Source organism: Silurus meridionalis, chromosome 17 (assembly GCF_014805685.1).
Source record: "Silurus meridionalis isolate SWU-2019-XX chromosome 17, ASM1480568v1, whole genome shotgun sequence".
In the NCBI taxonomy this organism is placed as follows: domain Eukaryota; kingdom Metazoa; phylum Chordata; class Actinopteri; order Siluriformes; family Siluridae; genus Silurus; species Silurus meridionalis.
In genome coordinates, this window is record NC_060900.1 from 9372664 (window position 1) to 9398069 (window position 25406).

General features: G+C 43.0%; 12 non-coding genes across 12 annotated transcripts; all 12 read right to left on the minus strand.

Moving 5' to 3' along the window:
• Nucleotides 1-1638: 1638 nt before the first annotated feature.
• On the minus strand, nucleotides 1639-1710 carry trnaa-cgc. Its single transcript has one exon. It is a non-coding gene; the product is annotated as a tRNA-Ala (tRNA).
• A 211-nt stretch (nucleotides 1711-1921) lies between these two features.
• trnat-cgu lies at nucleotides 1922-1993 on the minus strand. Its single transcript has one exon. It is a non-coding gene; the product is annotated as a tRNA-Thr (tRNA).
• Nucleotides 1994-2770: 777 nt separating this feature from the next.
• trnat-ugu lies at nucleotides 2771-2842 on the minus strand. Its single transcript has one exon. It is a non-coding gene; the product is annotated as a tRNA-Thr (tRNA).
• A 6302-nt stretch (nucleotides 2843-9144) lies between these two features.
• trnaa-ugc lies at nucleotides 9145-9216 on the minus strand. Its single transcript has one exon. It is a non-coding gene; the product is annotated as a tRNA-Ala (tRNA).
• A 684-nt stretch (nucleotides 9217-9900) lies between these two features.
• trnat-cgu lies at nucleotides 9901-9972 on the minus strand. Its single transcript has one exon. It is a non-coding gene; the product is annotated as a tRNA-Thr (tRNA).
• A 201-nt stretch (nucleotides 9973-10173) lies between these two features.
• Nucleotides 10174-10245, minus strand: trnaa-ugc. Its single transcript has one exon. It is a non-coding gene; the product is annotated as a tRNA-Ala (tRNA).
• A 1037-nt stretch (nucleotides 10246-11282) lies between these two features.
• trnaa-cgc lies at nucleotides 11283-11354 on the minus strand. The gene has a single exon. It is a non-coding gene; the product is annotated as a tRNA-Ala (tRNA).
• A 460-nt stretch (nucleotides 11355-11814) lies between these two features.
• Nucleotides 11815-11886, minus strand: trnaa-ugc. The gene has a single exon. It is a non-coding gene; the product is annotated as a tRNA-Ala (tRNA).
• A 234-nt stretch (nucleotides 11887-12120) lies between these two features.
• Nucleotides 12121-12191, minus strand: trnaa-ugc. The gene has a single exon. It is a non-coding gene; the product is annotated as a tRNA-Ala (tRNA).
• Nucleotides 12192-12402: 211 nt separating this feature from the next.
• On the minus strand, nucleotides 12403-12474 carry trnat-cgu. The gene has a single exon. It is a non-coding gene; the product is annotated as a tRNA-Thr (tRNA).
• Nucleotides 12475-12673: 199 nt separating this feature from the next.
• Nucleotides 12674-12745, minus strand: trnaa-ugc. The gene has a single exon. It is a non-coding gene; the product is annotated as a tRNA-Ala (tRNA).
• A 459-nt stretch (nucleotides 12746-13204) lies between these two features.
• trnaa-ugc lies at nucleotides 13205-13276 on the minus strand. Its single transcript has one exon. It is a non-coding gene; the product is annotated as a tRNA-Ala (tRNA).
• Between the last annotated feature and the right edge of the window lie 12130 nt (nucleotides 13277-25406).

Sequence of the window (25406 nt, forward strand, 5' to 3'; positions counted from 1 at the left end):
GAAGTCAGGTGTGTCAGAGAAGTATGTGAGGGTGGTGCAGGACATGTATGAGGACAGTGTGACGGCAGTGAAGTGTGCAGTAGGTACGACAGACTGGTTCAGGGTGAAGGTTGGACTGCATCAAGGCCCTGAGCCCTTTCCTGTTTGCAGTGGTGATGGACAGGTTGACGGACGAGGTCAGACAGGAGTCTCCCTGGACTATGATGTTTGCGGATGATATTGTGATTTGTGGTGAGAGTAGGGAGCAGGGTGAGAAGAGCCTGGAGAGGTGGAGATATGCGTTGGAGAGAAGGGGAATGAGAGTCAGTAGGAGTAAGACAGAGTACATGTGTGTGAATGAGAGGAAAGTGATGCAGTTGCAGGAGAAGAGGTGGAAAAGGTGGGGGAGTTCAGGTACCTGGGGTCAACAGTGCAAAGTAATGGAGAGTGTGTTAGAGAAGTAAAGAAAAGAGTGCAGGCAGGGTGGAGTGGGTGGAGAAAAGTGGCAGGAGTGATTTGTGATAGAAGAGTATCAGCAAGAATGAAAGGGAAAGTTTATAGGGCTGTGGTGAGACCTGCGATGTTGTATGGATTAGAGACAGTGGCATTGAGTAAAAGACAGGAGATGGAGCTGGAGGTAGCAGAGCTAAAGATGATGAGGTTTTCGTTGGGAGTGACGAGGATGGACAAGATTAGAAATGAGTTTATTAGAGGGACAGCGCATGTAGGATGTTTTGGTGACAAGGTGAGGGAGGCGAGATTGAGATGGTTTGGACATGTGCAAAGGAGGGACATGAATTATATTGGTAGAAGAATGCTGAGGATGGAGCCACCAGTTAGGAGGAAAAGAGGAAGGCCAAGGAGGAGGTTTAAGGATATGGTGAGGGAAGACATGCAGGTAGTTGGTGTGAAAGAGGCAGATGTAGAGGACAGGGTGGTATGGAGACGGATGATCCGCTGTGGCGACCCCTAATGGGAGCAGCCGAAAGAAGAAGAAGAAGAAAAGCAAAAAGGTGTGCACCAGTGTAAATTGGGAAAACTCAAAATTCCAATATGCAACATACCAGAATTTCTTTATTTTTAGTACATTTTTACTTCATGCTACTAAATCTAATTTTGTTCTTCTTGGCCATCACAAATAAAGAGGGAACCAGTTCATGTAAAACAACCAAATATTTCACCAAACATAGAAGGTGTATGGTGTAAGAAGGTGCATCTACTGAGACTTGGTAAATACACAATGGCACATTGCTTATGCTGTCTTTTTTTACTTTGATTTTACGATTCTAGCGGTACTTCACAGTGGGTCTCAAATGAACCTTCAATGGGAATGAGATGAACAAAGTCCGAGTGGTACCAAATGTGCTTCCACAGTAGAAGCGTAAGCTGTTAATTTAGAAATCTTAAATGGGTATTGGACGAAGGCAATAGAGGTGTTAATGATCTGCATACACATTAGGAGTTCTGGGTGCTGCAGCCATGCTAAAACTGTTGTTCACAAAGGTTTTCCATCAAAGCAGCATGTTGGAAGGTCTCACTTGGTTGTTTTATCTCAACTTGATATGTATCTCAGGTAATATGGGCTGTAGTGAGATAGGTTACAACTGGAAGCAGAAACATTTAGGAGGTTGCCTAAATTATGTCTTTAAAGAAACAACCTGGAGATGCTGGGGCTTGAACCCAGGACCTCATACATGCGAAGCATGCGCTCTACCACTGAGCTACATCCCCAGCTGTATGTGTTGAAGTGTAAGGCATTCAGCCCAGGACCTCACGCTTGCAGATTACAAACCATAATTAAACATCCCAAAACACAAATCCCCTGCGATTTGAGCTTTGCCTGAAGAACACAAAGGCAAATCAAGAAGCTGCTTCAAGTTGAACAGAAATGTAATTGAACTGCACAGGATGAAAGTGAGCAAAGAAGAATGACTCACCAAACAGGCATGAATGGGGATTGAACCCACGATATTCGGTTTACGAGACCGACGCCTTGCCACTTGGCCATCATGCCATTTAAGAGAGCTTGAGAGTGTCATTTAACATATCGACTCACTTTAAAATAGAGCATGCTTTTGTTGCGCAATATGCACTGACATTCAAGTTTCATAATCAATCCATATTTTTGGAGCTCACATGACTCACGACCAAACAACATGATTATGTTCACAGAAATGTATTGGAACTGCTGAGGACAACGCCGTCATACTTGGACATCTCCCCTCAACAGGGACCCGGCACATGGTATGCAAACAATCAGGTCATCAAAAGCAAAAAGGTGTGCACCAGTGTAAATTGGGAAAACTCAAAATTTCCAAAATTTAAGAGAGCGTGTGAGTGTCATTCAACATATCAACTCACTTTAAAATAGAGCATGCTTTTGTTGCGCAACATGCACTGACATTCAAGTTTCATAATCAATCCATATTTTTGGAGCTCACATGACTGACGACCATACAACAAGAATATGCACGCACCTAAAACTTATAGACATTTTATGCATCATAAAGAAGTAGCTTGGAGATGCTGGGGATAACCCAGGACCTCATACATGCAAAGCATGCGCTCTACCGCTGAGCTACATCCCCAGCTTGACCTGTTGAAGTGTAAGGCATTCAGCCCAGGACCTCACGCTTGCAAATTAAATCTATTATTAAACATCCCAAAAAGACACATTCCCGCAAATTGAGCTTTGCCTGAAAAACACAAAGGCAAATCAAGAAGCTGCTTCAAGTTGAACAGAAATTTAATTGAACTGGAAAAGATGAAAGTGAGCAAAGATACAACAAACAGGCACGAATGGGAATTGAACCCACGATCTTCGGTTTACAAGACCGACGCCTTGCCACTTGGCCATCATGCCATTTAAGAGCGCTTGAGTGTGTCATTCAACATACCAACTCACCATAAACTAAAGCGTTGCGTAATATGCACTGACATTCAGAATCAATCCATATTTTTGGAGCTCACATGACTGACGACCATACAACAAGAATATGCACGCACCTAAAACTTATAGACATTTTATGCATCATAAAGAAGTAGCTTGGAGATGCTGGGGATAACCCAGGACCTCATACATGCAAAGCATGCGCTCTACCGCTGAGCTACATCCCCAGCTTGACCTGTTGAAGTGTAAGGGATTCAGACCAGGACCATACGCTTGCAAATTAAATCTATTATTAAACATCCCAAAAAGACACATTCCCGCAAATTGAGCTTTGCCTGAAAAACACAAAGGCAAATCAAGAAGCTGCTTCAAGTTGAACAGAAATGTAATTGAACTGCACAGGATGAAAGTGAGCAAAGAATTACTCACCAAACAGGCATGAATGGGGATTGAACCAACGATATTCGGTTTACGAGACTGACGCCTTGCCACTTGGCCATCATGCCATTTAAGAGAGCTTGAGTGTGTCATTCAACATACCAACTCACCATAAACTAAAGCGTTGCGTAATATGCACTGACATTCAAAATCAATCCATATTTTTGGAGCTCACATGACTCACAACCATACAACAAGAATATGCGCGCACCTAAAACTTATAGACATTTTATGCATTATAAAGAAGCAGCTTGGAGACGCTGGGGATTGAACACAGGACCTCGTAAATGCAAAGCATGCGCTCTACCACTGAGCTACATACCCAGGTAAGCCCCTATAACTGACGGCTGGAGATTGGCATCAAACCAAGCAACTCATTTAAAAAAAAAAAAAAACAGTTTTTTAAAGCATGCACGCTGAAAATTTGCGGAGAAAAACGATTTTTCTCCATCAGGAACAAACAGGAAAACTGTACATGCTGAAAAACCACATAGTTCACCGAACTAAAGCATGCTTTTGATGAGTGATATGCACTGACATCCAAGCTTTTATAATCAATCCATATTTTTGGAGCTCACATGACTCACGACCAAACATCCTGATTATGTTCACAGAAATGTATTGGAACTGCTGAGGACAACGCCGTCATACTTGGACATCTCGCCTCAACAGGGACCCGGCACATGGTATGCAAACAATCAGGTCATAAAAACCAAAAAGGTGTGTACCAGTGTAAATTGGGAAAACTCAAAATTCCAATATGCATCATACCAGAATTTATTTATTTTTAGTACATTTTTACTTCATGCTACTGAATCTAATTTTGTTCTTCTTGGCCATCACAAATAAAGAGGGAACCAGTTCATGTAAAACAACCAAATAGTTCACCAAACATAGAAGGTGTATGGTGTAAGAAGGTGCATCTACTGAGACTTGGTAAATACACTATGGCACATTGCTTATGCTGTCTTTTTTTACTTTGATTTTACGATTCTAGCGGTACTTCACAGTGGGTCTCAAATGAACCTTCAATGGGAATGAGATGAACAAAGTCCGAGTGGTACCAAACGTGCTTCCACTGTAGAAGCTTAAGCTGTTAATTTAGAAATCTTAAATGGGTATTGGACGAACGCAATAGAGGTGTTAATGATCTGCATACACATTAGGAGTGCTGGGTGCTGAAGCCATGCTAAAACTGTTGTTCACAAAAGTTTTCCATCAAAGCAGCATGTTGGAAGGTCTCACTTGGTTGTTTTATCTCAACTTGATGTAACCCTCTTTCTCGGGATTTATCATGAGCATGGGGAAATGAATTGATGAGAGGTTACTAAAATTTTAAATCAGGATGCATACACAAAACTAAACTAAACTCCGGACATGCAACTCTGGCTAGAGTGCGGAGAGGCCTGGTTAGCTTGACTATAGCTATACTGCGTTCATTTGTTTTTTTCTTGTGAGCATAAAACTCCCATGCACATGTACTTAAACACCATAACCCTTATTTGAGAAACAAATCAAATCAGAGATCACACCAAATCACACACACTTAAATATCAGACCACAAATATTGAATGTTAAACATCAAAATGTATTTGCATTATTTTTTTAGAACTAGATGAGTACCTTTTCAACATGTCTTTGTAATTCACATAAAATAAATAACCAATACCCCGGGGTTTTTTTCCTACCTATAAGTTTCATCAGTTTTGTGGTACCACAACGTTGGCGCGCTTGTTGGAGCTCGGTTGCAATCTTCCCAAAGAATATTGTCTGTACTCATGGTTCCTTGGTAACAGAAAGATTATAATGACCAGCTATCCAAACCGTTCCATCCCATGGTGAAATACGCAATGAAGAAACCCGTCATGAAGCTCCGTCTCCCCCACATTTCCTTAAAAGATGGTGTTAAGCAGATTATTAACATTCCCTTTAACCTATCCACTTGTAAAGAAAACTTTTATATCTCTTAATAGGAGATGGGGCCTCTTTCGTGTCACTACTCTCAACTACGGTAGCACTATGTGTACCAACTGCCACTGTCGTTGGGTTCCCTAGCAAATCATAAGTTAGCCTAGTTGGAGCTTTTTTTAGTCTCTGAGATCGAGTTGTCTTATCAGAGCTTTTTGCTACACTGTCTAGTCTCTCAGCTATTTCAGCTGACGTCTGTATTTCAGTGTCTCTTTCCACAACTTCTGCAGTCACTTTTTCTACCAAATGGTCATCCTCCTCCACTGCGGCAGGTTCTTCAGCTGTCTTATCCGTTTCTGGGTTACTTGTCAACACAGCCAGATCCAAATCCAGATTGAAAGGCTCACCATGATCAATGTTTTGAGGTTCTGATCTTGGCAGCTCTCGGTGCAGTGTCTTTTCAGATCCATGTCCACTCTCTGGCTTAAGTTTAAACACAGGCAAACCAGGCAGTTGACTCGCCACAATGTAAGGAGTATCTTTCCACCGATCAGCAAGCTTGTGCTTCCCGTGTAAACCAAGGTTTCGGATCAAAACCCTGTCCCCAGTATCTAATGAGCAGAAACGAACTCTTTGATCATAGCGTTGCTTGTTCCCTTCATTTTTCTTCTCTGCCATACTCCCAGCCAACTGATAGGCAGCTTGGAGCTCACGTTTTATGTTTTTGACATACCTCAAGTAGGATTTTGTGGAGGTGCCATCACTTGAGACCCCGAATGTCACGTCTACTGGCAGCCTGGCCTCCCGTCCAAACATTAGAAAATATGGAGAATAGCCAGTGGACTCATTCACTGTGCAATTGTACGCATGTACAAGATGGCTAAAATGTTTACTCCATTTACTTTTATCTTGTGTTTCCAAGGTTCCAAGCATGTCAAGAAGAGTCCTATTAAAACGCTCAGGCTGTGGATCACCTTGAGGATGGTAGGGAGTGGTTCTGGATTTCCTTATGCCAAGCATGCTCAACAGCTCATGGATAAGGCAACTCTCGAAATCCCCGCCTTGGTCTGAGTGCACTCTTCTTTGCACCCCATAGTGGACAAAATACTGTTCCCACAGAACCTTAGCGACGGTTGATGCCTTTTGATCTTTCGTTGCAAAAGCTTGAGCATATCTCTTGTAATGATCTGTAACTACGAGCACATTGCAGATATTTCTGGAGTCAGGCTCAATCGTCAGAAAATCCATACAGACGAGATCCATCGCTCCATCACTGTTAAGTTACTTTCATGCGGGGCCAGTAAAACCTCTCTCGTACCAAGCCGTATGTCTTTTTAAACCCCAAATGGCCTGATTGGTCATGCAATGACTGGAGTACAGTTGTTCTGAACTCTTGTGGGAGCAACAGCTGCAAACGAGCTGATTTGTTTGGTGGATGGCTTATCCTGTACAAAACTGACTTCTCCATGATAGTGAGGTACTCTGACTTTGGACATGTGGCAGGCAGCTTGGACTGCGGTGGCAAGCAGTGTTTCCTTCCCTTCATAAGAAGTATTGTGGTCTGCATGAGGACGCCGTGACAATGCATCCGCATCGACATTTTGTTTTCCAGGCCGATACTTCAGACTAAAATCATATGTTGACAATTCCGCCAACCATCGATGCCCTGTTGCGTCCAATTTAGCAGTAGTTAAGACATACGTTAAAGGATTATTATCCGTGTGGACCTCAAACTTGACTCCATAGAGGTAATCATGCAACTTGTTGACAACAGCCCATTTCAAAGCCAGAAACTCAAGCTTATGCGTGGGATAATTATTTTCTGCTGGAGCGAGGCTTTTGCTGACAAAAGCAACTGGGCGCAAACCTTCTCCCTGATCCTGATAGAGGACACCTCCCAATCCTTCTCTGCTCGCATCAACATGCAGCACATATGACAGTTTTGGGTTGGCGATTGCCAGCACAGGCGCCTCTGTAAGACTTCTCTTTAAAGCCTCAAAAGCTTTCCCACAGTCTTTATCCCACCTAGTCCCAAAAGTCTCAGAAGGATGGTACCAATCTTTTGTTACTGTGCCTGCTTGTGCTTTGATGTCTTTAGTTTTCTTTGCCCCTTTTCCTGTCTTTCCAGCCACAATGCAGCCCTTAAGCAACTGGTTGAGTGGATAACAGACTCGAGAGAAATCCTTTACAAAACGTCTGTAATAGCCACAGAAGCCAAGGAAGGATCAGAGCAGTGATGTTTTCAGGGCGTGGCCATGATTTCACAGCTTCAATCTTTGCAGGGTCTGTAGCAGTACCATTTCTAGACACAATATTGCCAAGGTAGGTAACAGAGGGGCAGCAGAACTGACATTTATCCAATGATATCTTTAATCCTTCTTCCTTCAATCGGTCGAGGACTTTAAGAAGGCGCTGCTCATGTTCCTCTAACGTTCTCCCAAAAACGATTACATCATCCAGATACACCAGCACTTCCAGTAGGTTCATATCACCCACAGTTCTTTCCATAATTCGTTGAAATGTGGCTGGGGCCCCACAAATCTCCTGCGGCATGCGCTCAAACTGATAAAACCCGGCTGGGCAAGTGAAGGCTGTCTTTTCTTTATCAGCAGCAGCTAAAGGGATCTGATAATAGCCACTTTTGAGGTCAAGCACACTGAACCACTGGCTACCACCCAGGAAAGACAAAGCATCTTCCACACGAGGGACTGTATACTGGTCCGTAATCGTTCTCCTGTTTAACGTTCTATAGTCCACACACATGCTTATAGTGCCGTTTTTCTTGCGAACCACAACTATTGGTGAAGCATAAGGGCTTCTGGAGTCTGAAATGATTCCCACCTTTTTAAGATCATTCAGATGCTTCCTCACATCCTCCAAATCACCCAGTGGTAACCATCTAGAACGTTCTCGGAAAGGTCTATCATCTGTCACACGAATGCTGTGTTGTGTGCTCTTTGCACAACCCACATCAAACTCACTGCAGGAGAAAACCTCTTTTCTCTCCATCATCTTTGACACAGTCGTTCCTTCCACACAGGGGAACAGGGGAGTCACCAAAGTTGAAAGAAGACGGGGACAATAGAGATGTTCCTAGAGTAGAGAGACCTCTAGGAAACTTTGGAATACCAACGACTGTTGCAACGCTGCCAGGTGGCAGAGTGAAAGGCTTGTCTCTTGTGAACCAGACTGTTCCTCTTTTTGTCTCAGCTGTCAGCTACAGCAGCATCTGATGCACACTATACTCACTCAGAAACTCGGCGGCAAAGTGGGTTTCTAGCTATGTATTAGCATTTCGCACATGGCTATGGCGTTGGCTACACTTCAGTAAGATTTCCGTGGCCGATTTAACCAGCTCCAAAAAAACGCTCCCTCTCCCTTTTTACCAAAGTTACACACTGACAAAAGAAAACCCAGAAAAAAAATAATCACTCGCTCTTAACTTTGATAACCAGTAATGTAATCAATCCTACAAAACGTACAACTCTCTCACAGCCATCTCTCGGTGTATGTTTTCTCTTTCCCGCCCCCTCAATATTCCGATCGGTTACCATACTGCTCTCTGGATGGCACTCATTGGATAACAAACAAAACTGACACCTGACCATCCAATACAAATAAAATGACAGAGGGTTCAAAGGTTTACTCAAAACAGCAGATATTTCAAACATCTCACAACTTTAACAAATATGAATTAATATTAAATGTTACTATCAAAAGGTTTTATAAACAAAGGGCAATTAAATCTGGCCCATATTTCAGAATATACAGTATATCTGTTAACGGAACACAAAATAAACAATATATAAATTTAGCAGGGTGCTACATTGATATGTATCTCAGGTAATATGGGCTGTAGTGAGATAGGTTACAACTGGAAGCAGAAACATTTAGGAGGTTGCCTAAATTATGTCTTTAAAGAAACAACCTGGAGATGCTGGGGCTTGAACCCAGGACCTCATACACGCAAAGCATGCGCACTACCACTGAGCTACATCCCCAGCTGTATCTGTTGAAGTGTAAGGGATTCAGACCAGGACCTCACACTTGCAGATTTCAACCAATAATAAACGTCCCAAAACACAAATCCCCTGCACAAGATGAAAGTGAGCAAAGAAGAATGACTCACCGAACAGGCATGAATGGGGATTGACCCATGATCTTCGGTTTACAAGAACGACGCCTTGCCACTTGGCCATCATGCCATTTAAGAGAGCTTGAGACTGTCATTCAACATATCAACTCACATTAAAATAGCGTGCTTTTGTTGAGTAATATGCACTGACATTCAAGCTTTCATAATCAATCCATATTTTTGGAGCTCACATGACTGACGAATATACAACAAGAATATGCGCGCACCTAAAACTTATAGACATTTTATGCATTATAAAGAAGCAGTTTGGAGACGCTGGTGATTGACCCCAGGACCTCATATATGCAAAGCATGCACTCTACCACTGAACTACATCCCCAGTTGGAGCTGTTGAGATGTAAGGGATTCAGACCAGGACCTCACGCTTGCAAATTAAATCTATTAACGAACATCCCAAAACACACATTCCCTGCGATTTGAGCTTTGCCTAAAGAACACAAAGGCAAATCAAGAAGCTGCTTCAAGTTGAACAGAAATTTTATTGAACTGCACAAGATGAAAGTGAACAAAGAAGAATGATTTACCAAACAGGCATGAATGGGGATTGAACCCATGATCTTCGGTTTACGAGACCGACGCCTTGCCACTTGGCCATCATGCCACTCAAGAGGGCTTGAGGGTGTCATTCAACATATTAACTCACATTAAAATAGAGCACGCTTCTGTTGCGTAATATGCACTGACATTCAAGCTTTCATAATCAATCCATATTTTTTGGAGCTCACATGACTGACGACCATACAACAAGAATATGCGCGCACCTAAAACTTATAGACATTTTAGGCATTATAAAGAAGCAGCTTGGAGACGCTGGGGATTGAACCCAGGACCTCATACATGCAAAGCATGCGCTCTACCACTGAGCTACATCCCCACCTGGCTCTGTTGGAGTGTAAAGGAATTCAGACCAGGAACTCACGCTTGCGAATGAAATCTCTTAATAAACATCCCAAAACACACATTCCCTGCGATTTGAGCTTTGCCTGAAGAACACAAAGGCAAATCAAGAAGAAACCTGTACATGTTGAAAAACCAAATAGTTCACCGAATTAAAGCATGCTTTTGATGAGTGATATGCACTGACATCCAAGCTTTCATAATTAATCCATATTTTTGGAGCTCACATGACTCACGACCAAACAACATGATTATGTTCACAGAAATGTATTGGAACTGCTGAGGACAACGCCGTCATACTTGGACATCTCGCCTCAACAGGGACTCGGCACATGGTATGCAAACAATCAGGTCATCAAAAGCAAAAAGGTGTGCACCAGTGTAAATTGGGAAAACTCAAAATTCCAATATGCAACATACCAGAATTTATTTATTTTTAGTACATTGTTACTTCATGCTACTGAATCTAATTTTGTTCTTCTTGGCCATCACAAATAAAGAGGAACCAGTTCATGTAAAACAACCAAATAGTTCACCAAACATAGAAGGTGTATGGTGTAAGAAGGTGCATCTACTGAGACTTGGTAAATACACAATGGCACATTGCTTATGCTGTCTTTTTTTACTTTGATTTTACGATTCTAGCGGTACTTCACAGTGGGTCTCAAATGAACCTTCAATGGGAATGAGATGAACAAAGTCTGAGTGGTACCAAACGTGCTTCCACAGTATAAGCGTAAGATGTTAATTTAGAAATCTTAAATGGGTATTGGACGAAGGCAATAGAGGTGTTAATGATCTGCATACAAATTAGGAGTGCTGGGTGCTGCAGCCATGCTAATACTGTTGTTCACAAAGGTTTTCCATCAAAGCAGCATGTTGGAAGGTCTCACTTGGTTGTTTTATCTCAACTTGATATGTATCTCAGGTAATATGGGCTGTAGTGAGATAGGTTACAATTGGAAGCAGAAACATTTAGGAGGTTGCTTAAATTATGTCTTTAAAGAAACAACCTGGAGATGCTGGGGATTGAACCCAGGACCTCATACATGCGAAGCATGCGCTCTACCACTGAGCTACATCCCCAGCTGTAGCTGTTGAAGTGTAAGGCATTCAGCCCAGGACCTCACGCTTGCAGATTACAAACCATATTTAAACACCCCAAAACACAAATCCCCTGCGATTTGAGCTTTGCCTGAAGAACACAAAGGCAAATCAAGAAGCTGCTTCAGGTTGAACAGAAATTTTATTGAACTGGACAAGATGAAAGTGAGCAAAGATACAACAAGCAGGCATGAATAGGAATTGAACCCACAATCTTCGGTTTACAATACCTACGCCTTGCCACTTGGCCATCATGCCATTTAAGAGAGCTTGAGTGTGTCATTCAACATACCAACTCACCAAAAACTAAAGTGTTGCGTAATATGCACTGACATTCAAAATCAATCCATATTTTTGGAGCTCACATGACTCACAACCATACAACAAGAATATGCGCGCATCTAAAACTTATAGACATTTTATGCATTATAAAGAAGTAGCTTGGAGATGCTGGGGATTGAACCCAGGACCTCATACATGCAAAGCATGCGCTCTACCACTGAGCTACATCCCCAGGTAAGCTCCTACAACTGACGGCTGGAGATTGGCATCAAACCAAGCAACTCATTTAAAAAAAAAAAAGTTTTTAAAGCATGCACCGGAAAATTTGCTGAGAAAACGATTTTTCTATGCACTGACATTCAAAATCAATCCATATTTTTGGAGCTCACATGACTCACAACCATACAACAAGAATATGCGCGCATCTAAAACTTATAGACATTTTATGCATTATAAAGAAGTAGCTTGGAGATGCTGGGGATTGAACCCAGGACCTCATACATGCAAAGCATGCGCCTACCACTGAGCTACATCCCCAGCTGCATCTGTTGAAGTGTAAGGCATTCAGCCCAGGACCTCACACTTGCAGATTACAAACCATATTTAAACATCCCAAAACACAAATCCCCTGCGATTTGAGCTTTGCCTGAAGAACACAAAGGCAAATCAAGAAGCTGCTTCAAGTTGAACAGAAATTTAATTTAACTGCACAGGATGAAAGTAAGCAAAGAAGAATGACTCACCAAACAGGCATGAATGGGGATTGAACCCATGATCTTCAGTTTACGAGACTGACGCCTTGCCATTTGGCCATCATGCCATTTAAGAGAGCTTGAGAGTGTCATTCAACATATCAACTCACTTTAAAATAGAGCATGCTTTTGTTGCGCAATATGCACTGACATTCAAGTTTCATAATCAATCCATATTTTTGGAGGTCACATGACTGATGACCATACAACAAGAATATGCGCGCACCTAAAACTTATAGACATTTTATGCATCATAAAGAAGTCGCTTGGAGACGCTGGGGATTGAACCCAGGACCTCATACATGCAAAGCATGCGCTCTACCGCTGAGCTACATCCCCAGCTTGACCTGTTGAAGTGTAAGGGATTCAGACCAGGACCATACGCTTGCAAATTAAATCTATTATTAAACATCCCAAAAGACACATTCCCTCCAATTTGAGCTTTGCCTGAAAAACACAAAGGCAAATCAAGAAGCTGCTTCAAGTTGAATAGAAATTTTATTGAACTGGACAAGATGAAAGTGAGCAAAGATACAACAAGCAGGCATGAAAGGGAATTGCACCCATGATCTTCAGTTTACAATACCTACGCCTTGCCACTTGGCCATCATGCCATTTAAGAGAGCTTGAGTGTGTCATTCAACATACCAACTCACCAAAAACTAAAGTGTTGCGTAATATGCACTGACATTCAAAATCAATCCATATTTTTGGAGCTCACATGACTCACAACCATACAACAAGAATATGCGCGCATCTAAAACTTATAGACATTTTATGCATTATAAAGAAGTAGCTTGGAGATGCTGGGGATTGAACCCAGGACCTCATACATGCAAAGCATGCGCTCTACCACTGAGCTACATCCCCAGGTAAGTGCCTATCACTGACGGCTGGAGATTGGCATCAAACCAAGCAATTCATTTAAAAAAAACCCAGGTTTTAAAGCATGCACCGGAAAATTTGCTGAGAAAACGATTTTCTCCTTGGCCATCATGAACAAACAGGAAACCTGTACATGTTGAAAACCAAATAGTTCACCAAACTAAAGCATGCTTTTGATGAGTGATATGCACTGAAATCAAGCTTTCATAATCAATCCATATTTTTGGAGCTCACATGACTCACGACCAAACAACATGATTATGTTCACAGAAATGTATTGGAACTGCTGAGGACAACGCCGTCATACTTGGACATCTCGCCTCAACAGGGACCCGCACATGGTATGCAAACAATCAGGTCGTCAAAAGCAAAAAGGTGTGCAACAGTGTAAAATGGGAAAACTCAAAATTCCAATATGCAACATACCAGAATTTCTTTATTTTTAGTACATTTTTACTTCATGCTACTAAATCTAATTTTGTTCTTCTTGGCCATCACAAATAAAGAGGGAACCAGTTCATGTAAAACAACCAAATAGTTCACCAAACATAGAAGGTGTATGGTGTAAGAAGGTGCATCTACTGAGACTTGGTAAATACACAATGGCACATTGCTTATGCTGTCTTTTTTTACTTTGATTTAACGATTCTAGCGGTACTTCACAGTGGGTCTCAAATGAACCTTCAATGGAAATGAGATGAACAAAGTCCGAGTGGTACCAAACGTGCTTCCACAGTAGAAGCGTAAGCTGTTAATTTAGAAATCTTAAATGGGTATTGGACGAAGGCAATAGAGGTGTTAATGATCTGCATACACATTAGGAGTGCTGGGTGCTGATCATGAACAGGAGTGCTGGGTGCCATCATGATCAAACAGGAAACCTGTACATGTTGAAAAACCAAATAGTTCACCGAACTAAAGCATGCTTTTGATGAGTGATATGCACTGACATCCAAGCTTTCATAATCAATCCATATTTTTGGAGCTCACATGACTCACGACCAAAAACATGATTATGTTCACAGAAATGTATTGGAACTGCTGAGGACAACGCTGTCATACTTGGACATCTCGCCTCAACAGGGACCCGGCACATGGTATGCAAACAATCAGGTCATCAAAAGCAAAAAGGTGTGCAACCGAGCCATTATGGATGCACAAGCCAGTGCACTCTTAGTGCCGGTCCCAAGCCCGGGTAAATGGGGAGGGTTGTGTTAGGAAGGGCATCCAGCGTAAAAACATTTGCCAAATCAAATATACGGGTCACAAATAAGAATTTCATACCGGATCGGTCGAGGCCCGGGTTAACGGGTCAACGACCGCCACAGGTATCGTTAGCCGACAGGGTACCGGTGGAAATTGGGCTACTGTTGGCCGAAGGAGGAGAAGGAGAGGAGGAAGACGTCTACAGAGATGGCAGGGAAAGGAGCAGTGTAGGAGAATGGAGGTTAGGGTTGGTACTTTAAATGTCGGTACTATGACGGGGAAAGGGAGAGAGGTAGCTGATATGATGGAGAGGAGAAAGGTAGATATGCTGTGTGTTCAGGAGACCAAGTGGAAAGGGAGTAAGGCCAGGAACATTGGAGGTGGATTTAAACTGTTTTATCATGGTGTGGATGGAAAGAGAAATGGTGTAGGGGTGATTCTGAAGGAAGAGTACAGTAAGAGTGTAGTGGAGGTGAAGAGAGTTTCTGATAGGGTGATGATCGTGAAGGTGGAAGTTGAAGGATGATGATAAATGTCATCAGTGCCTATGCTCCACAAGTTGGCTGTGAGATGGAGGAGAAGGAAAGATTCTGGAGTGAATTAGATGAAGTGGTAGATGGTGTACCTAGGAAAGATTGGGGCGGACTTTAATGGGCATGTAGGTGAAGGAACAGAGGTGACGAGGAAGTGATGGGTAGGTATGGTTTTAAGGAGAGGAATGTGGAAGGGCAAATGGTGGTAGATTTTGCTAAAAGAATGGAAATGGCAGTGGTGAACACTTATTTTAAGAAGAAGGAGGATCATAGGGTGACGTATAAGAGTGGAGGAAGGTGCACACAGGTGGACTATGTGCTATGCAGGAGATGCAACCTGAAGGAGATTGGAGACTGTAAGGTGTTGGCAGGGGACAGTGTAGCTAGACAGCATCGGATGGTGGTCTGTAGGATGGTTGTGGAGGCGAAGAAGAAGAGGAGGAGAGTGAGGACTGAAAGAAGAATAAGATGGTGGAAACTGAAGGAGGAAGAGTGTAGTGTGAGGTTCAGGGAAGAGGTCAGTGAGAGGCTCAGTGGTGTTAAGGAGGTGTTGGATGATTGGGCAACTACTGCAGGAGTGATGAGGGAGGCAGCTAGAAAAGTACTTGGTGAGACATCTGGAAATAGAAAGGAAGACAAGGAGACGTGGTGGTGGAATGAGGAAGTGCAGGAGAGCATAAGGAGAAAGAGGTTGGCAAAACAGAAGTGGGATAGACAGAGTGATGAGAAAAGTAGGCAGGAGTACAAGGAGATGCGGCAGCAGGTTAAGAGGATGTGGCGAAAGCCAAGGAAAAGGCATATGAGGAGCTGTATGAGAGGTTGGACACTAAGGAAGGAGAAAAGGATTTATACAGATTGGCCAGGCAGAGGGACCGAGCTGGAAAGGATGTACTGCAAGTTAGAGCAGTAAAGGATGGATAGGGAAATGTGTTGACTAGTGAGGAGAGTGTGTTGAGAAGGTGGAGGGAGTATTTTGAGCAGCTGATGAATGAAGAAAATCAGAGAGAGAGAAGGTTGGATGATGTGGAGATGGTGAAGCAGGATGTAGATAGGATTAGTAAGGAGGAAGTGAGAGCAGCGATTAAGAGGATGAAGAGTGGAAAGTCGGTTGGTACCAGATGACATACCGGTAGAAGCGTGGAGATGTTTAGGAGAGATGGCAGTGGAGTTTTTGACCAGATTGTTTAACAGGATTTTGGAAGGTGAGAAGATGCCTGAGGAATGGAGAAGAAGTGTGCTTGTACCGATCTTTAAGAATAAAGGAGATGTGCAGACCTGAAGTAACTACAGGGGAATTAAGTTGATCAGTCACACCATGAAGTTATGGGAAAGAGTAGTGGAAGCCAGGCTGAGAGAAGAGGTGACCATCTGTGAGCAACAGTATGGTTTCATGCCAAGGAGGAGCGCCACAGATGCCTTATTTGCTTTGAGAATGTTGATGGAGAAGTATAGAGAAGGACAGAAGGAATTGCATTGTGTATTTGTGGATTTAGAGAAGGCCTACGACAGGGTGCCAAGAGAGGAGTTGTGGTATTGTATGAGGAAGTCAGGTGTGTCAGAGAAGTATGTGAGGGTGGTGCAGGACATGTATGAGAACAGTGTGACAACAGTGAAGTGTGCAGTAGGTACGACAGACTGGTTTAGGGTGAAGGTTGGACTGCATCAAGGATCGGCCCTGAGCCCTTTCCTGTTTGCAGTGGTGATGGACAGGTTGACGGACGAGGTCAGACAGGAGCCTCCCTGGACTATGATGTTTGCGGATGATATTGTGATTTGTTGTGGGAGTAGGGAGCAGGTTGAGAAGAGCCTGGAGAGGTGGAGATATGCGCTGGAGAGAAGGGGAATGAAACTCAGTAGGAGTAAGACAGAATACATGTGTGTGAATGAGAGGGAGGGCAGTGGAGTGGTGCAGTTGCAGGGAGAAGAGCTGGAGAAGGTGGAGGATTTCAGGTACCTGGGGTCAACAGTGCAAAGTAATGGAGAGTGTGTTAGAGAAGTAAAGAAAAGAGTGCAGGCAGGGTGGAGTGGGTGGAGAAAAGTGGCAGGAGTGATTTGTGATAGTAGGGTATCTGCAAGAATGAAAGGGAAAGTTTATAGGGCTGTGGTGAGACCTGCGATGTTGTATGGATTAGAGACAGTAGCATTGAGTAAAAGACAGGAGGTGGACCTGGAGGTAGCAGAGCTAAAGATGATGAGGTTTTCGTTGGGAGTGACGAGGATGGACAAGATTAGAAATGAGTTTATTAGAGGGACAGCGCATGTAGGATGTTTTGGTGACAAGGTGAGGGAGGCGAGATTGAGATGGTTTGGACATGTGCAAAGGAGGGACATGAATTATATTGGTAGAAGAATGCTGAGGATGGAGCCACCAGTTAGGAGGAAAAGAGGAAGGCCAAGGAGGAGGTTTAAGGATATGGTGAGGGAAGACATGCAGGTAGTTGGTGTGAAAGAGGCAGATGTAGAGGACAGGGTGGTATGGAGACGGATGATCCGCTGTGGCGACCCCTAATGGGAGCAGCCGAAAGAAGAAGAAGAAGAAAAGCAAAAAGGTGTGCACCAGTGTAAATTGGGAAAACTCAAAATTCCAATATGCAACATACCAGAATTTCTTTATTTTTAGTACATTTTTACTTCATGCTACTGAATCTAATTTTGTTCTTCTTGGCCATCACAAATAAAGAGGGAACCAGTTCATGTAAAACAACCAAATAGTTCACCAAACATAGAAGGTGTATGGTGTAAGAAGGTGCATCTACTGAGACTTGGTAAATACACTATGGCACATTGCTTATGCTGTCTTTTTTTACTTTGATTTTACGATTCTAGCGGTACTTCACAGTGGGTCTCAAATGAACCTTCAATGGGAATGAGATGAACAAAGTCCGAGTGGTACCAAACGTGCTTCCACTGTAGAAGCTTAAGCTGTTAATTTAGAAATCTTAAATGGGTATTGGACGAACGCAATAGAGGTGTTAATGATCTGCATACACATTAGGAGTGCTGGGTGCTGAAGCCATGCTAAAACTGTTGTTCACAAAAGTTTTCCATCAAAGCAGCATGTTGGAAGGTCTCACTTGGTTGTTTTATCTCAACTTGATGTAACCCTCTTTCTCGGGATTTATCATGAGCATGGGGAAATGAATTGATGAGAGGTTACTAAAATTTTAAATCAGGATGCATACACAAAACTAAACTAAACTCGGACATGCAACTCTGGCTAGAGTGCGGAGAGGCCTGGTTAGCTTGACTATAGCTATACTGCGTTCATTTGTTTTTTTCTTGTGAGCATAAAACTCCCATGCACATGTACTTAAACACCATAACCCTTATTTGAGAAACAAATCAAATCAGAGATCACACCAAATCACACACACTTAAATATCAGACCACAAATATTGAATGTTAAACATCAAAATGTATTTGCATTATTTTTTTAGAACTAGATGAGTACCTTTTCAACATGTCTTTGTAATTCACATAAAATAAATAACCAATACCCCGGGGTTTTTTTCCTACCTATAAGTTTCATCAGTTTTGTGGTACCACAACGTTGGCGCGCTTGTTGGAGCTCGGTTGCAATCTTCCCAAAGACTATTGTCTGTACTCATGGTTCCTTGGTAACAGAAAGATTATAATGACCAGCTATCCAAACCGTTCCATCCCATGGTGAAATACGCAATGAAGAAACCCGTCATGAAGCTCCGTCTCCCCCACATTTCCTTAAAAGATGGTGTTAAGCAGATTATTAACATTCCCTTTAACCTATCCACTTGTAAAGAAAACTTTTATATCTCTTAATAGGAGATGGGGCCTCTTTCGTGTCACTACTCTCAACTACGGTAGCACTATGTGTACCAACTGCCACTGTCGTTGGGTTCCCTAGCAAATCATAAGTTAGCCTAGTTGGAGCTTTTTTTAGTCTCTGAGATCGAGTTGTCTTATCAGAGCTTTTTGCTACACTGTCTAGTCTCTCAGCTATTTCAGCTGACGTCTGTATTTCAGTGTCTCTTTCCACAACTTCTGCAGTCACTTTTTCTACCAAATGGTCATCCTCCTCCACTGCGGCAGGTTCTTCAGCTGTCTTATCCGTTTCTGGGTTACTTGTCAACACAGCCAGATCCAAATCCAGATTGAAAGGCTCACCATGATCAATGTTTTGAGGTTCTGATCTTGGCAGCTCTCGGTGCAGTGTCTTTTCAGATCCATGTCCACTCTCTGGCTTAAGTTTAAACACAGGCAAACCAGGCAGTTGACTCGCCACAATGTAAGGAGTATCTTTCCACCGATCAGCAAGCTTGTGCTTCCCGTGTAAACCAAGGTTTCGGATCAAAACCCTGTCCCCAGTATCTAATGAGCAGAAACGAACTCTTTGATCATAGCGTTGCTTGTTCCCTTCATTTTTCTTCTCTGCCATACTCCCAGCCAACTGATAGGCAGCTTGGAGCTCACGTTTTATGTTTTTGACATACCTCAAGTAGGATTTTGTGGAGGTGCCATCACTTGAGACCCCGAATGTCACGTCTACTGGCAGCCTGGCCTCCCGTCCAAACATTAGAAAATATGGAGAATAGCCAGTGGACTCATTCACTGTGCAATTGTACGCATGTACAAGATGGCTAAAATGTTTACTCCATTTACTTTTATCTTGTGTTTCCAAGGTTCCAAGCATGTCAAGAAGAGTCCTATTAAAACGCTCAGGCTGTGGATCACCTTGAGGATGGTAGGGAGTGGTTCTGGATTTCCTTATGCCAAGCATGCTCAACAGCTCATGGATAAGGCAACTCTCGAAATCCCCGCCTTGGTCTGAGTGCACTCTTCTTTGCACCCCATAGTGGACAAAATACTGTTCCCACAGAACCTTAGCGACGGTTGATGCCTTTTGATCTTTCGTTGCAAAAGCTTGAGCATATCTCTTGTAATGATCTGTAACTACGAGCACATTGCAGATATTTCTGGAGTCAGGCTCAATCGTCAGAAAATCCATACAGACGAGATCCATCGCTCCATCACTGTTAAGTTACTTTCATGCGGGGCCAGTAAAACCTCTCTCGTACCAAGCCGTATGTCTTTTTAAACCCCAAATGGCCTGATTGGTCATGCAACGACTGGAGTACAGTTGTTCTGAACTCTTGTGGGAGCAACAGCTGCAAACGAGCTGATTTGTTTGGTGGATGGCTTATCCTGTACAAAACTGACTTCTCCATGATAGTGAGGTACTCTGACTTTGGACATGTGGCAGGCAGCTTGGACTGCGGTGGCAAGCAGTGTTTCCTTCCCTTCATAAGAAGTATTGTGGTCTGCATGAGGACGCCGTGACAATGCATCCGCATCGACATTTTGTTTTCCAGGCCGATACTTCAGACTAAAATCATATGTTGACAATTCCGCCAACCATCGATGCCCTGTTGCGTCCAATTTAGCAGTAGTTAAGACATACGTTAAAGGATTATTATCCGTGTGGACCTCAAACTTGACTCCATAGAGGTAATCATGCAACTTGTTGACAACAGCCCATTTCAAAGCCAGAAACTCAAGCTTATGCGTGGGATAATTATTTTCTGCTGGAGCGAGGCTTTTGCTGACAAAAGCAACTGGGCGCAAACCTTCTCCCTGATCCTGATAGAGGACACCTCCCAATCCTTCTCTGCTCGCATCAACATGCAGCACATATGACAGTTTTGGGTTGGCGATTGCCAGCACAGGCGCCTCTGTAAGACTTCTCTTTAAAGCCTCAAAAGCTTTCCCACAGTCTTTATCCCACCTAGTCCCAAAAGTCTCAGAAGGATGGTACCAATCTTTTGTTACTGTGCCTGCTTGTGCTTTGATGTCTTTAGTTTTCTTTGCCCCTTTTCCTGTCTTTCCAGCCACAATGCAGCCCTTAAGCAACTGGTTGAGTGGATAACAGACTCGAGAGAAATCCTTTACAAAACGTCTGTAATAGCCACAGAAGCCAAGGAAGGATCAGAGCAGTGATGTTTTCAGGGCGTGGCCATGATTTCACAGCTTCAATCTTTGCAGGGTCTGTAGCAGTACCATTTCTAGACACAATATTGCCAAGGTAGGTAACAGAGGGGCAGCAGAACTGACATTTATCCAATGATATCTTTAATCCTTCTTCCTTCAATCGGTCGAGGACTTTAAGAAGGCGCTGCTCATGTTCCTCTAACGTTCTCCCAAAAACGATTACATCATCCAGATACACCAGCACTTCCAGTAGGTTCATATCACCCACAGTTCTTTCCATAATTCGTTGAAATGTGGCTGGGGCCCCACAAATCTCCTGCGGCATGCGCTCAAACTGATAAAACCCGGCTGGGCAAGTGAAGGCTGTCTTTTCTTTATCAGCAGCAGCTAAAGGGATCTGATAATAGCCACTTTTGAGGTCAAGCACACTGAACCACTGGCTACCACCCAGGAAAGACAAAGCATCTTCCACACGAGGGACTGTATACTGGTCCGTAATCGTTCTCCTGTTTAACGTTCTATAGTCCACACACATGCGTATAGTGCCGTTTTTCTTGCGAACCACAACTATTGGTGAAGCATAAGGGCTTCTGGAGTCTGAAATGATTCCCACCTTTTTAAGATCATTCAGATGCTTCCTCACATCCTCCAAATCACCCAGTGGTAACCATCTAGAACGTTCTCGGAAAGGTCTATCATCTGTCACACGAATGCTGTGTTGTGTGCTCTTTGCACAACCCACATCAAACTCACTGCAGGAGAAAACCTCTTTTCTCTCCATCATCTTTTGACACAGTCGTTCCTTCCACACAGGGGAACAGGGGAGTCACCAAAGTTGAAAGAAGACGGGGACAATAGAGATGTTCCTAGAGTAGAGAGACCTCTAGGAAACTTTGGAATACCAACGACTGTTGCAACGCTGCCAGGTGGCAGAGTGAAAGGCTTGTCTCTTGTGAACCAGACTGTTCCTCTTTTTGTCTCAGCTGTGTCGTCGGGAGTTTCCCGGAACTTCTCATAAGCTTCTTTTATTACTGGATGAACAGACAGGGTGTTAAGGAAATTGTCTCCTCCATGTGTTTTGCATGCATGGAACAGTCTTCGAACTATAGAGGTGTTTGTGCCAACCACAATGGAAACATTCCCTGTCATGACCGGATCTGGACACACACCGTCTCAGCCACTCCAACTACATCTCCAGTAAACTCAAGCTTCAAGCACATATAACCATTATATGGATACTCCTTTGCACTGAGGCCCCAAATCTCCAGGCACTCAATAGGGGTCAAAGGCAGGTGCTTCAGATACTTGTCATAAAAGGAGCGATACAGTAGAGTAACTTGGGACCCGCTATCAAGTAAAGCTTTGGCGTAAATGCCCTCAATTTGTACTGAGACAATAGAGCTAGGTCCAACTAAACCCTCTGGCAGGTTAGCCCGTTTTCTGGTAGCGTGTCACACCTTGTGGAACGTATCTTCTCCGGAGCGTCAGGCCGTTCCTTTACTGAGCCCCTGGAAAGTTTCCCGTCGGCTGTTTTATTTTCAAGAGACGCTTGTTCACTTTTCTGAGATTTTGACACTCCCGCTGGAAATGACCATCTTCACCACATTTGTAACAAAAGACATCAGCACGATACTGAGGTTTGGGAGCTCTCTCCTTCACACGTGCATATGAGTTCCCAGTAGCTTTCTGGCTGGGGTTCTGGTCTACCTGCTGTGCCATACTTGCTAATGCAGTCACAGAGGCCGAAAAGAGGCGTGCAACCTCAGTCTTGAGACCTTAAAATGTTTTCCTTAAACTCTCTATTGCAGGATCTTGCAGGACTGGCGCAGACTCTGGTAGTACAGATACAACTGAGGCTGTAGCACACTCTGCACGCTTACTAATAGCTAAAGATGCAAACTTTTCATTCGGTCTTTCAAGGACCATCTCCTCTTCTTCTCTTACATCCCAAAGCAACTCAGTAAAGCTGGGAGGAGGCTTGAGTTTGTAAGTCAGTCTTATGCGAAGGGCTACGAGATCATGGGGCAGAGAGCCTCTAGCAACTTGATCAGTGCGCGCTCGGTTCATGTCTTTCACTTCAATTCCACCTTTACGATAGACTGCATGCAATAGCTTGTCTAATCTGAGTAAGTAGGCTGATAATTTCTCACCATCTTGCTGGAATGTGTTACGCAACCTCACCATGAGATCAGCTGCACTGTCTGTGGTTCCAAAAGCTGTTTCTAGGGCTTTAAGGTAGTCATTGGCAGTGGCCTGGGGATTTGTGACTCTCAAACCTCTGACCATATCTGCTGCTGGCCCTTTAAGACTCTCAGCTACTCTCTGTCTCTTAACAACATCAGAACACTGCCACTCGTTCAACATGTGGGTGGTCTGTTCCGCCCAAGCATCGTACTCCTCTTCTCCATATGGAGTGGGTTTCATGTTTTCACCTGAAAACATGCGTAGCTTGCGATAGCCCTGGCCGTCTACAGGCGTGGCTTGACATTTTTCAACTAGTGAGGAGATGGCATTCACCAGCTTTGTGTTCAGGTCTGGAGCGGTGGGTGGAGCAGAAGCAGAGTTTAGTAAACCTGTGACATCAGCTAGTGTCTTCCCTTCATTTGCTAAAAATGACAGTAACTTGGACTGAAAGTCTCTTTCATCAGTTACATGAACACGCTGGGTCTCAGTAACATTCACTATCCAAGGTCCAAACTCATCTCCAGCTAGTAACTGTTCAGGTATGTCAGACTTGATCATATCATTAATAGTTTCGACTAAAACTAACTGGCTTTTACTGAAGTGTTCAACACACCGTCCTCTTATTTTACAGGGACCGAAAACTTCAGCCTCATCCAGTACCTTATACATAGTCTCATCAGTAACATCAAGAGAAACCTTACTAAGCACAAATGCTTTCTTTGCATCCATACCTTTACCTTTACACCATTTGATAGTCTGTTCTGACTCCATGTTATATCAGCTTTAGATACACAGGACAAAAAAATAAAATAATAATAATCTCTGAAACATAAATGACTATGGGGCTTTTAAGCCACCTCATTTAACACTGACTTTCCCTTTTTTATGCTCACATGAACAAAACAACAGTAAACAAGATCGCAGATGGGCCCCACTTGTAACCCTCTTTCTCAATTATACTTTTCGGGATTTATCATGTGCATGGGGAAATTAATTGATGAGAGGTTACTAAAATTTTAAATCAGGATGCATACACAAAACTAAACTAAACTCCGGACATGCAACTCTGGCTAGAGTGTGGAGAGGCCTGGTTAGCTTGAGTATAGCTATACTGCGTTCATTTGTTTTTTTTCTTGTGAGCATAAAACTCCCATGCACATGTACTTAAACACCATAACCCTTATTTGGGAAACAAATCAAATCAGAGATCACACCAAATCACACAAACTTAAATATCAGACCACAAATATTAAATGTTAAACATCAAAATGTATTTGTATTTTTTTTTTAGAACTAGATGAGTACCTTTTCAACATGTCTTTGTAATTCACATAAAATAAATGAACAATACCCCGGGGTTTTTTTTTCTACCTATAAGTTTCATCAGTTTTGTGGTACCACAGTGTTGGCGTACTCATGGTTTTGTCTGTACTCATGGTTCCTTGGTAACAGAAAGATGATAACAGTAAGATGATAGTGACCATCTATCCAAACCGTTCCATCCCATGGTGAAATACGCAATGAAGAAACCCGTCATGAAGCTCCGTCTCGTCTACGTGCAAAAGACAGACACCTCACAACCTACAGCGCGAATCCTGAGCACACATACAGTAGCAACAGCTACAGCAGCATCTGATGCACACTATACTCACTCAGAAACTCGGCGGCAAAGTGGGTTTCTAGCTATGTATTAGCATTTCGCACATGGCTATGGCGTTGGCTACACTTCAGTAAGATTTCCGTGGCCGATTTAACCAGCTCCAAAAAAACGCTCCCTCTCCCTTTTTACCAAAGTTACACACTGACAAAAGAAAACCCAGAAAAAAAATAATCACTCGCTCTTAACTTTGATAACCAGTAATGTAATCAATCCTACAAAACGTACAACTCTCTCACAGCCATCTCTCGGTGTGTGTTTTCTCTTTCCCGCCCCCTCAATATTCCGATCGGTTACCATACTGCTCTCTGGATGGCACTCATTGGATAACAAACAAAACTGACACCTGACCATCCAATACAAATAAAATGACAGAGGGTTCAAAGGTTTACTCAAAACAGCAGATATTTCAAACATCTCACAACTTTAACAAATATGAATTAATATTAAATGTTACTATCAAAAGGTTTTATAAACAAAGGGCAATTAAATCTGGCCCATATTTCAGAATATACAGTATATCTGTTAACGGAACACAAAATAAACAATATATAAATTTAGCAGGGTGCTA